This window comes from Perna viridis, chromosome 11 (genome assembly GCF_037379345.1).
Source record: "Perna viridis isolate PV_CMFRI_1.1 ecotype Kerala chromosome 11, ASM3737934v1, whole genome shotgun sequence".
Lineage (NCBI taxonomy): Eukaryota > Metazoa > Mollusca > Bivalvia > Mytilida > Mytilidae > Perna > Perna viridis.
This window is the reverse complement of record NC_142455.1, coordinates 27,035,869-27,049,810: the sequence shown is the minus strand read 5'-3', so window position 1 is coordinate 27,049,810 and position 13,942 is coordinate 27,035,869.

The window sequence follows — 13,942 nt, the reverse complement described above, 5'->3', positions numbered from 1 at the left end:
AAGATAATGGATTACCCAAGGTGCGGTATTAATTAGCGTACTAAGTTATGCGAAGCCTCAACTAAAATGATGCCTGGCCTGAAATAATTATGGCTGTGTATAGTTAAATTAAATTAAGGCTATCCATTGTCCTAATTGAAGTTGGGCATATGTATTTTAAGCTAGGCATGCCTTTATCTTTGAAGCTAAAACCGATCCATAATAAACACTTCTTCAGTATATATTAGCAAGCTACAAGAGATAGGATTAACATAATTAAATCGTTTGTTTTCAAGAAAATGTTCAGACGATATACACAATTCATTATGATGGATTTTATTTACTCTAATAACAATGAAGCCGTCATCAGTGAAACTGCCATCACCAACATACTGTGTTTAGTAAATGTTGCTGAATCACAGTCTTTATCGAAGTCCACGGTTGATGATGTGTAAGCTGCAAAAGTAAAACTCTCGTAATAATTACTTTATCTTCATTATTCATAAAAAAATCGGTATACGTTAAGTACTGGGGCATTTCCTTTCATGCGCTTTAACAATATTTCTTTACACACGGTAAACAGTACCAATCGATAAAAATATTTCGGCCATTGTCTATTTCAGAAGTCATGTATGGTGTAAAAAAGCCACATAACAAACGATGCTTTTCGGTCTACATAAGCTATATTTTAAGTATAAATAACGACAGTTCTTTCTGTATTCATATCTGAATTTCGGGAAAAAAACTACATTTATCTCGTACCAAAATCAACTCAATCAAACCAACTCATGAATAATATATTTTACACAATGGCAATTTCACACACCACCTACATGGTTTTACCTCGAAAGATCAACAGCCTAATGACGAACTAAAACTGGTTATGTGGTCTGTAAATGCTTGTGAATTAGACATTAACAAATCCAGTGGGTTTTTGACATGCATGAATCATTTGTAGGATTTTTAAAAAAAGACTGCCACTTTTAACCTACCCTGCCATGCCTGTTTTAAGAGGAGAAATATTGTTTATTGTGAAATCCCTATCTTTTGATTGACATGCGCTACCTAATAAAATCTTACAGCGATTTTTCAATTGACATCAACGATGTACATACTCAAACCATTATTAATCCAAATGGTTTTACATAGGAAGTTATTGACGATATTGGCAATAAATGTCAGGTAGAAAAAAAACCGAAAAGCACTGTTACTATCGAAATTAAGCACAGCTCACTTGCTTATAGTTTAATCAACTTTTTTTTACAACACGTCTACAATAAAGACATTAATACTGGACGGTTTTAATGGAAAGAAGATTGATTTTGTAATGAAACAGTATAAACACAGGTTTTCTTTTTTTATCAGTAAAACGGTCTCAAGGAACATACAAATACAGCTTTGAAAAAGAAAAGAAATTCATTTTCATGTTAATGCCATTTGATATTTTTAAGTCAATTAAGAAGAGAAATGAATTACATTAATTTAAAACGTGACACCCATTCAAGGCAGTATATCAATATAATTTTTAATTTTAAAGACCTTCTTTTTCTTAGTTAATTTATTTATTGACTTACAACACTGCAAACATTTATTTTTGAAAATTATAAAGATATGGTTCACAAAATCATAAACAACACAGAACCAAATGTTGAATTGATATTAAATTGAGAATTGTGTTTACCTGTACTTAATCTGCTCTTCGTTGTATAATATCAAGAGCTAGTAGTCGACCATGGCATCGCAGTAGTTGCTCCACTACATATACGAAAATCAAATTAAGGAGGTAGACCTAGGGTAATGGAAATAGCTCTTTAAATCAGTGATATGTTTGTATTACATTCAATTTCACCGTAGACTTTTAAGCTTTCCTTTGAAACAGAATGAAATCAGTCCGAGTTACTTTGATGCTTACATAAGATTGATGTAAAGTGGTGAAAGAGTAATCAAGGGAACCAAGGTTATAGCGGTAATCAAAAGAAAGCAATTCAAGGACAAAGACCAGACATGGAAAACAGACATACACAACAAAGAACATAAAGTAACTAAAATCATACATACAAAGTAACAAAAGCAAATGAGCAACTCGGACTCCACTAAAAACTGGGAGCAAGGACCAAGTGCACCGATAGGGTAAGCGTCCTCTGCTTTTCTAGAAACACCTGCTGAGTTGCATAAAAGTCAAGTCCGGGGTAGGCAAACGAGGAAAGGAAAACTATGAACCATTGAATAAATCAGTTTTCATGGTGCAGATGGATACACCATAATGATCCATGAGTTCACGATGACGACCATAAAACGTCTGTAGTGATGACTTCAATCTTGTAACAACATAACCCTGTTCCAGAAGCCTATTTGTTAGAGTTCTAGCGCGATACAAAAAGTTTGCGTAGTTTCGGCAAGCTCTGGCATAATGAATGAGTTGTGATATGAACACTCCATATGCAGGTGCTGAAGGGATGTTGCCATAGACGAATGGAAAGTTGACAACTCTGAATGAAAAGTCATCACGTTTGTCGTAAAGTTTGGTCAATAGTTTTCCTTTACCATCGATTTCTAAGTGTAGGTCAAGATACGAGGCTGACTTCACAGTGTCTGTAGTATCCTTTATCTCAAGTTCTTTTGGGTAGATGCGATGTATCAAATCCCCAAAATTAGGATTGTTTGAAGATAATACATTATCTATATAGCGGAAACTGAGGTTAAAGGATCTAGCCAAACGATATTCTTTCTTTCGGATCAAATCAGCTATAAAGTCAGCCTCGTAAGAGTGAAGGAATAGAGCAGCAAGTAAAGGAACACAATTTGTTCCCATTGGAATGCCGACCGTTTGTTGAAAAACACGTCCACCACACTGGACAAATATTTTATCGATTAAAAATTCCAGCATTTTGTAAACATCTTCATCTGTATATTTGGAAGATGATTTGGAATTCTTTCTTACAAAGTATGAGAAATCTCTACCAAGAACTATATATTTGTACCTAGGTATACCACCTATTCTGGAAAAAACAACGATGTATAATGTTTTTTGAGTCGGGATTTTCACTGAATATGGGGAATGGAAGTATACAGTGTTGAAAAATCATAGGTTTTAATGCTAGGATTTAATACTATTATATTTAGATAATAGTCTTGAACTGATTGTCTCCAAAAAGATCTTTCGAATTTTTCAGGATCCACATTGAATTAATACCACTACAGGAGTGTTGTGGTAGGACTGCAGACCCTCTTTGACAGTTGTGAGTTTAGAAGTTAAAAGTTTTGTAAGAGGTTTGGTGGTACATTTTGCAGATCCAGCTATGAAACGTTGTTTGTATGGATTCTTGTGGAGTTAAGGAATCCAGTACATAGACGGTAAATCACAATCATCGTCCTTGGTAGAGAGACCAAAAGAGGATAGCACAGATTTATGGTTTTCCACAATTTCTTCTTTGGAGAGTGTGGTAGCAGTATAGGTCTTATCACTGATGTTATTTACTACGTCTATCTCTGATAGTAAACATTGGATGTAAAACGTTTTTTCAGACAAAAACAATGTTGTTTTTGGGCTTTGTCTGCTGGTACGACAACATACTTGTCATGTATAGTAGACAATGTTTTTACTACATCGGGGTCTTTGAAAACTGGTGTAGCTTTGGCACTCATTGACCTACTTAAAACTTTCGTTCGTTTCAAAATTAGACCTCATGGCCTTTAACCACTTTGACAGAGAATCAATGTCTTCTTGTTCTCGTTTTATTCTTTTTCTTGCATAGTCCTCGACGGCATCCATAAGAACTTTAAAGTTATAATTCCAATTTATGGAGCGTGGTTCACGGTACTTGAGACCTTTAGAAAGGATATAACGCAGAGATTCGTTTTCGATTATGGTTAAATCTCCCGTAACGACGACGTGACCAGAAAGACCATACTTGAATGGAGAGTTTTTGCAAGAATAGTCAAGTGGTTTAGCCTTGAAGTCCTCAATCTTGAGGTTCCGCAATAGCCTTTTATAATTGAAAATTTTGGATGCAATGGATGAAGTATAGGAATATGAAATAATTGGTATGGATTTGTCTTTGAAATATTGGGAAATTTTGTTGGTGACTTTTTTGTGATGGAACAAACGTCCAATGATTTGTAACAGTTGTGTCCCTTACCCTAGGTCTATATCCTTAAATGTAGGATTTTTTTGGGGTAAAATTGCTTTCTTAAATATATCAAAGTAATGAATCTAATGGTATCAAGAACCATTTATTTTGCTACATCTCTCCTGCTTTTTGGCTTTGAATGGCTGATGTCGCAAGAGCAATGAGATCAACATGTGTTTCACATATTTATATATCAAAGGGTCGATATTTTATTTTAGTCACTTAAAAGATCACAATACAAAGCTTTTTGCCCATTGTCTTATCCCTACAAAATTAGATAAAAAAAAGTCTAGAATATATTTTGAAAAGTATGTATTCAATATACTGATTTTTATTTGAAGACAGATTTGAAATATGACTAAAAATACAGTAGTGATGCGTATATAAAAATATTTTCACAATTTGATAGTGATAAAAAGTATCTAACCAAGAGTTATCAATGGAACCATAATTCTAGCATATATCAAAAGAATGCAATCTAGGGATAATTACTAGGCAGGGAAAACATACACACATATTAAAGTACAGAGATAATGACTAGGCAGGGAAAACATACACAAATATTAAAGTATAAGGATAATGACTAGGCAGGGAAAATATACACACATATCAAAGTATAGGGATACCGACTAGACAGGAAAACATACACACATATTAAAGTATAGAGATAATGACTAGGCAGGGAAAACATACACACATATTAAAGTATAGACATAATGACTAGGCAGGGAAAACATACACACATATTAAAGTATAGGGATAATGACTAGGCAGGGAAAATATACACACATATTAAAGTATAGGGATAATGACTAGGCAGGGAAAACATACACACATATTAAAGTACAGAGATAATGACTAGGCAGGGAAAACATACACACATATTAAAGTATAGAGATAATGACTCGGTAGAGAAAATATACACACATATTAAAGTATAGGGATAATGACTAGACAGGGAAAATATACACACATATTAAAGTATAGGGATAATGACAAGGCAGGGAAACCATACACACATATTAAAGTACAGAGATAATGACTAGACAGGGAAAATATACACACATATTAAAGTATAGGGATACTGACTAGACAGGGAAAATATACACACATATCAAAGTATAGGGATACTGACTAGGCAGGGAAAACATACACACATATTAAAGTATAGGGATACTGACTAGACAGGGAAAATATACACACATATTAAAGTATAGGGATAATGACTAGGCTGGGAAAAAATACACACATATTAAAGTATAGGAATAATGACTAGACAGGGAAAATATACACACATATCAAAGTATAGGGATAATGACTAGGCTGGGAAAACATACACACATATTAAAGTATAGGGATACTGACTAGACAGGGAAAATATACACACGTATTAAAGTATAGGGATACTGACTATGCAGGGAAAACATACACACATATTAAAGTATCGAGATAATGACTAGGCAGGGAAAACATACACACATATTAAAGTATAGGGATACTGACTAGACAGGGAAAATATACACACATATCAAAGTATAGGGATACTGACTAGACATGGAAAACATACACACGTATTAAAGTATAGGGATAATGAATAGACAGGGAAAACATACACACGTATTAAAGTATAGGGATAATGAATAGACAGGGAAGACATACACACGTATTAAAGTATAGGGATAATGAATAGACAGAGAAAACATACACACGTATTAAAGTATAGGATTAATGACTAGGCAGGGAAGACATACACACATATTAAAGAACATGAAATAATCAAAATAACAGACGATACTAGGCGATAAAAACGTCTTTTCTAACACACTGCAGTCACATGCACTACTCCAACCATAATGTATATAAAAAGATCCAGTTGTTCTAAAACATAGTTATTGATATCTATAATCGCATCTTCCGTTTGTATTTCACAAACCAATAACAAAACAAAAACTATGTTTAGAATAATTACAGTCAGCCATTAATTAGTTTTTAATGATTTCTTTTTTCAAGTAAAGTTTCTTGCAGTCTTTCAAATAAAATAATTTCGTAGTAAAAGAAAATGTTTGGTAAATTCAAATATTAACTGTTATTAAAAAATTACACCACGGGAAAAGTTTCGAGAACAGTACAAGTTGAGGATAAAATGAATTTTCAGAAGAAAAAATTAGAAATGAAATGAAATATTTAAAAAAAGATAGTACTTACATTCATATTCTGAAGTTTATTATGCAACAGGACCTTGGAACAACAAGAGACTAATATCACACGAACAATTTATACACTAAATGATAAAATATTTAATATACATTTTGCACGTCACATTGTATATTTCGATATTGTTTATTTAATTTAGTTTGAAAAAAAATTAAACCATTTTTCGTTTTCTCTACCCGTTTATCGTTTAATTAAGTGAAAAAAGATTCACTTTTTCAATGTTTTCAAGCCCTTAGTTTGCTTAATAATATTTAAACTGAATACACAAAACAAAGAAAAAACATAAAATGATGTAGAGTATTTAAGATAAATTACACTGAATTATTAGAATATAAATACAATGAAATGAAATGAAATTTAACGTGAAACCTATGACAGGACGTGTTGTCATTATTATTTTTGACCCATTTAATATGATTTAACAACATTGTCTTTAACGCCTATATAAAACATTAACATGGTTCAACGGAACAAGGAAACCAAGAAATGAGCTTTATCAAGAAGAACAGAGAGAAGTTTAAGAGTAGTATTGAATTTAGTTTTAATTGTCAGTCTTCGTACGAATTAGGCAGGGGTAAAACATGGTAAGAAGTAACCCATCATTTTCAAATTTTATTGAAATATTTGCAACATTAGAATCTAGGAAAAACAAGATTTTCCACATCATTTGGTAAACCGAGTTATAATATCATTGAATATTGAAATGCACTGCAAATGAACATATAAATGGCAGACATCTCCGTCAAAAACCTCATTTTTCCGACTTGCTTTTGAAAATTTTTTCAGCAAACTAAGTGAAACAGAGATCAAATAATGGTCTTTTCAAATAAAGAATTCATTCAAAGATCTCCTTGAGTGAAATTATATTGTCTGATTGGTGGGTTTTTGACATTCGTGTTTCCGATTTTTCCCATTTTGCCTGATTCTTACAATAACTCACACTTAATTGAGAGACGTAAAAGAAAAAAGAAAAATACTCATGTAAACCGACAAGGTAGGCATACATTAACAATTTTCAACCTTGTGATTATATTCTTCTTGACGTCCGTTCGAATCTTGGTTCCGTTGATTCCAATCCACAAGTTTATCGACAAAAGGTATATTAGATAATGTTAGTATAGTAATACAGAAAAAGAGATTGAACACTGCTCACAGGACATGGTAGGTTGAAAAATATCCGTCGGAATTTTCGGGATTTAAGCTGGAAAACATGAATGCTACATAAAGAAACTTTCTGTAACATTAATACTAATGTAGATGTACATTACAATTGATATTCAGCTGATTTAGTGATTGTTTGATACACTAACTTTTTGAAGTGAACTCGATAGTGAGCTCGGACTCACAAACAACAACAACAATAACAAAAACATAAACAAACATGGACGCCCCCATACATGATCCGCCTTTCATTACACAGTCACAGCCCAACCCAATTTCGACTACTGGTTTCGATTCTCTTGATTCTACTGACCCTACAAATAACAAACGGCCTAGTCCAGAAAGTCCCGAAGGTTTGCCTGCAACAGAAAAGCAGACACAGCGACAAATCCGGAGACGCAACTCCTTTGGTGATATGACAGAGCTGAAACCACTTACAAAGAAGCAATTAGCCGCTCAGAAAAACCTCGCTGACAAAGTCCTAGAGATATTATCTAGTCCCGAGGTGCTTGACTCTATCATCCCTGTGTTAGCCAGTAAAATCGGCCAGTCATTATCAACCATGATTGAGCAACAAGTAAATGAACGGGTACAAGCAGAAACAAAATCACTGCGAGAAGAACTAGCGAAACAAAGCGCTGATATTAAACACAATGAGACTAAAATTTGCAAGCAGTTTATAGAAATCTCCCATCTTGAAAGGGTGACAAGGGAGAGTATTACTGCTGTCAAGGAGCGCGAAAGGGACATTGATGCTTTGTATCAGAAAATAGCTGACTTGAAATATAGATTGGAAAACCAAGAACAGTATTCCCGTAGAACAAGCCTCCGATTTCACAATGTACCCGTGCCCATTGGTGATGACGGAAAAATCGCACATCCAGTAAATACCGACCAACTCATATTAGATATATGCAACCAGAAAATGAAGCTGAACATCCAACTTCAGGACATAGGTCGGACACACGTCATCGGTAAAGTGCGCAATGGTAAATCGCAGGTGATTGTCAGATTCATATCCTATAGGAATAGGCATCTGGTGTACTCCAATAAAAAAGCACTGAAAAATGACTCTAACGGTACATTCATTTCTGAAAATTTGACGCAGTTCAGAACAAGTCTAGTCAAGAGGATTGCCAAACTTAAAAATGACAATCAGATAGAGGCCTACTGGACCTTCGATGGCAGAATATTTGTCAAGCGTACAGAAGATAGTACAAAGCTTATTATAAACTGTCATGACGATATCTCCAACCTAGAGCGAAGGATCCGGGAGCAACCACCGTCATAAAGTGTCTGGAATGATGACCAGAATAGCAATGAGAAATAAACTTTTGCCAAATTAACAATTCATAACTGTCAACCAAATACTTTCTTTGTCTGTGTACTCTTTATGTTTTAATATTAGAACTGTGTATTGGGTTCTAAAATATCCACGTCAAAGTGAAACACGTGATCTTTCATTGTTATTGTTACCTGGTTATTGATACTCACCTGTTCCACCATAAGGTTTTTCCTGTTGCTAAATTTAGAATAGACCACTTACCTTGACTAGAAAATTTCACATGTGTGATTAAAAGATGTTCATTCTCTCATTGTTTTTCCTCGACAACTTCATAAATTCTCTGGACTTTATGATTAATTATAAAAACGATTTCAAGAGTTAAATCTTTTCCGGCGAATCAAAAAGTAGTTGATTTCGTTTTGGAATAATTTCATTAACCAGGTTTTATAATCTTAATACCAATATCTTGCTTGTAGACACTGTTAAAAAAACAGTAGTTATTTAATATAATGTATATAATAAGTACCAAGTGTATATCATTCATTCCTGCTATTTAAAATCAAAACAAATGCTGCTTGATGTGTATGAAAGAAATATAATGTCATTTGAATTCAAAATATCATGGTATTGCATTCAAAATTACTCATGATACCCGAATAATTCATTTTGTTTGTGTTTTGTAGTTACTGTAGTCCGTGTTCAGAATTATTCTAAAATATATTTTTATATTGTAGTTTATGTATTTTCCATCGTAATGTATTTTGTACTTTGTTTTGATTTTGGATTGCTGCTAGGCCTGAAGAACTGTAACACATGTCCTAGACCTCTGCTGTTGCAGTTCTGCGGATTTGTCAATCCTGACAAAACCACCCAATGGGTACGATGTGCATTGTGATGGATATATCTCTGCAATTATTTAGAATGATACTTTATATCTAAATTTACTAAATACAAGTACATGTAGTTATACAAATTTTCAGCTTTTATGATTTACCATATTTTAATGCATTTCTGTGTTCGTGAAAATCTCTCAAAATGATCCCTAAATTCCCCAATGAAATGATATTTGTCTTTTACCTGTATATGTCTCCATATCTTGTGTTTTATATTGTTTCTCTTTGTACATTTTTATATCTGTTTATCTTTTCTCTTGGTGATGATGATTTGATACGGGTTACACTTTATAACCATGGCTGTACTGTGGTAACTTACCTTATATCTGTCCCTGTATTAGATGATGGGTAGTGACCTTAGTACTTACAGGGCAGCCATTGGTATATTCAACAACAGAAGATTTGTCAAATCTGGGCCACTAAAACCGTCAAAATCCACCTTCTTTGAATTGTTGTGTATTAATCTAAAATGTACATTTCTCGTCGTCAATCTGTCCATCCTGCAGTCAGTTAATCCTAATATTGACATTGTTTTTCTGCTTTTTGTACTCCATTTTATTTTGATCATCGGTAACATAGAGATGAACCCTGGTCCAGGATCATCTACTAGGTCATCGGTCACCGACAACTCACTATCGATATGTAACATCAATATCCGAAGTATCAGAAACAAACTTAATTTCTTAAACTTGTTTTGTGAAGATTTTGATATTATTGCCATCACAGAAACACACTTAGATCCGAACATTAAGGACGAAGAAATCCATTTAGAATCATTTTCTAAATCCATTCATCGAAAAGATAGAAATGCGTTCGGTGGCGGTATCTTGATATTAACCAAGGAAAATATCCATGAAAAACGAATGAATATGTTGGAAAATGATGTTGATGAAACTATCTGGGTCGAAATTAGTGCAAAGGGTCAAAAATTTCTATTATGTAATGTTTATCGTCCACCAGGTACAGATTCGGAATTTTACACGCGCTTGAACCACTCGATAGGTACAAGTTACCTATACAGTCACGGTTTAGTGATCTGTGGAGATTTGAATACGGATTTACTTGTCAGAGAAAATAATAGACTTCTCGACACAATGAATCTGTTTAATCTCGCTAATGTGATCAAGAAAGCAACAAGAGTAACTGACCAACGTAGATCTTTATTAGACCCTATACTTATTAGTGATACATTGTCGTACAGCTTTTCTGATGTTTTTGATGTTCCGAGATCAATATCGGACCACGATGCAGCTGTAGTATACCTACTGTGCCCACATAAAGAATCCGTAGCCTTTAAAAGACATATTTGGTTGTATGATAAAACGAATAAAGAAAAGTTTTCAGCTGATTTACAGGCTCTGGATTGGAATGCCCTCCTTCCCGACGGTACAGATGTAGATCAAATGACTGATATATTTACAGAAACATTTCTGGCCGTCGCGGGGAGGTCCATTCCAACTAGGGAAGTTACCATCAGACGAAATGACAAATCGTGGTTTAATAACGAATTAAGAAGGGAAATAAGAAAACGTGACCGTTTACGGAAAAGGGCATTAAAATAAAAAACCGACGATGACATTCTTAAGTACAAGAGGCAGAGAAATAGAGTTAATAATCTTAAAAAATCAGCAAAAGAAAAATTCGAAAGTAATTTGGACAATTTCATTTTAGAAAATGTTAACAACCCCAAAGCGTACTGGAAAATAATGAAAATGTTGATAAAGTCAAACAAAGGTTCCAACTCTATACCCCCACTTCAGAATATTATAAACGATCAGGATTTAAATGATATAGCATATGCAGATGACGAGAAGTTTGCATTACTAAATAAATATTTCTGTTCAATCACTAAATTGGATGAAGAAAATCATCAAGTCCCGGAATTTCAAAACCGAACAAATCATAAATTATCGGACGTACATATAGAAGAGTCTGAAATTATTGATATTATTAAGGTTCTAAAACCAAATAAAGCATCTGGACCCGATGTTATCAGTCATAAAATGCTTCAGCTGTGTCCTGATAAAATCGCTCTCCCATTGCAGAAAATTTTTAATAAATCTATTCAGCAATGCAAATTTCCTACTAGTTGGAAATTGGCAAATGTGACTGCTCTCTTCAAGAAGGGTGATACATCTTTACCATCCAATTATAGACCCATATCATTAATAAGTTGTGTTGGAAAAGTAATGGAAAGAATAATTTTCAAATATGTGTACAACCATCTTCACAGCAACAATCTCATCTACAAATTTCAATCTGGTTTTCTTCCAAAACATTCGACTGTCCACCAACTACTTGAAATTTATAGTAACATCCTAAATTCACTTGAGAAAAAAGAAATTAACTGTTTTGTTTTTTGCGATTTTTCCAAAGCTTTTGATAAAGTCTGGCATAAAGGTCTTATGTGTAAGCTAGATTCGTATGGTATATCAGGAAATCTTGTTAACTGGTTTAAAAGTTATTTATTAGATAGACGTCAAAAGGTGATTCTAAACAAATCATCCTCTAACAGCTGCTCTCTGTCGGCTGGAGTTCCTCAAGGCTCGGTCCTCGGTCCTCTCCTTTTTATAATATACATAAACGATATTGCAGGGAATTTGACATCTCTGTGCAGACTGTATGCAGATGACACTTCTTTCAGTTACTCTGACTCTGATAGAGAGCAGATATTTTCTGTTATCAGTCATGATTTGGTGGAACTGGACAAATGGTCAAACAAATGGCTTATGTCATTTAATCCGGACAAAACTGAGATTATGGTATTTTCAAACATCGAAAAGCCTGATTTTAATTTCTCCTTAAACGGTACAAGCGTTCCAATCACAGATTGTCACAAACATCTTGGTGTTACATTTAGTAGCAATGCTAAATGGAACGATCACATTGAAAACGTTGTAACTAGTGTTAAAAAACACTTGAATATCTTGCGAAAGCTAAAATACCAACTTAACCGTAATACATTAGAGAAATTATACTTAGTTTACATTAGACCCATACTAGAATATGCTCCTGAAGTCTGGGATAATTGTGGGGTTTGTCTTTCGTCTAAATTAGAAAGACTTCAATTGGAAGCTGCTAGAATAGTGACAGGTTTACCTATCTTCACCAACTCAAAAAAACTCTACGGAGAAACTGGTTGGGAAAAATTAGAAGTGAGACGTAATAGGAGAAAGTTAAACATGATGTATAATATCGAACATAAAAATGCACCTGCATACTTATGCGATCTAATTCCACCTAAAATCCAGTCACTTACAAATTACCCACTTAGAAATGGAAATGACATTATGCAGCCTTTTTGTAGACTATCTGTGACAAGCGAGTCGTTTTTTCCTTCTACAATTAAAGAATGGAATAAACTCGATATCTGCACGAGAGAATTAGATTCAATTTCTAAGTTCAAGCCCGCTTTTAAAAGTAATACAAATATCTTGCAAGTTCCAAAGCATTTTTCTTTTGGTCCACGGAAACTAAATATTATTCTGACCCAGCTAAGACATTCTGTAGCTTCCTTAAAGCATGACTTGCACAGAATGAATATAGTGGATGCACCTTTTTGTAGATGCGGAAGAATGGAAGATGTTAATCACTTCTTTTTTCATTGTCCGTTATATGATGAAATAAGAGCACGCCTTTTAAACCACATTAACTGGATTCCTGATACTTTAACAATAGATGTTGAACTTCTTACACGTGGTAGTTTGGAATTAACATATGATCAAAACATAAGTTTATTGAAGCACGTTCTAGCCTTTATCAAAGATTCTGAGAGATTTTCTGTTGTCTAGTAACTTGTAAGATATTACTTTGTGTACCCACTCTCCTACCACCATCATCATCATCATCATCACCACTACTTTTCTGTCAATTTTTTTTTTTTTTTATTTCTTTTCTATTTCTTTCTCTTTATTTTCTATCTTTAAATTTAACTGATTATTATAAGTATACACAGTTGATGCATGCTCAATGTCATTTTGTTATTGTATATTATACTGTATTTAGAAGAGAACCTCGTAAGTGTGATTCACTTTTGTTCAATCCCTTTTGTTTATATGCAAATAAAATATGTTTAAACTAATACAGAAACAAACTGTGGGAAAGGGAGTGTATAAATCAAACGAAAACCTACAGAACAATGACAAATTACAACCAAAGCGATTTCAATGAACGAAGATAATTTTCTACACCCGCGCTCTGCGTTTGACTCTCTCCTGAACACTATAAATTAATCATTACACATGATTACCAAAGACTAGATGAATTGTTAAAGGTACAAG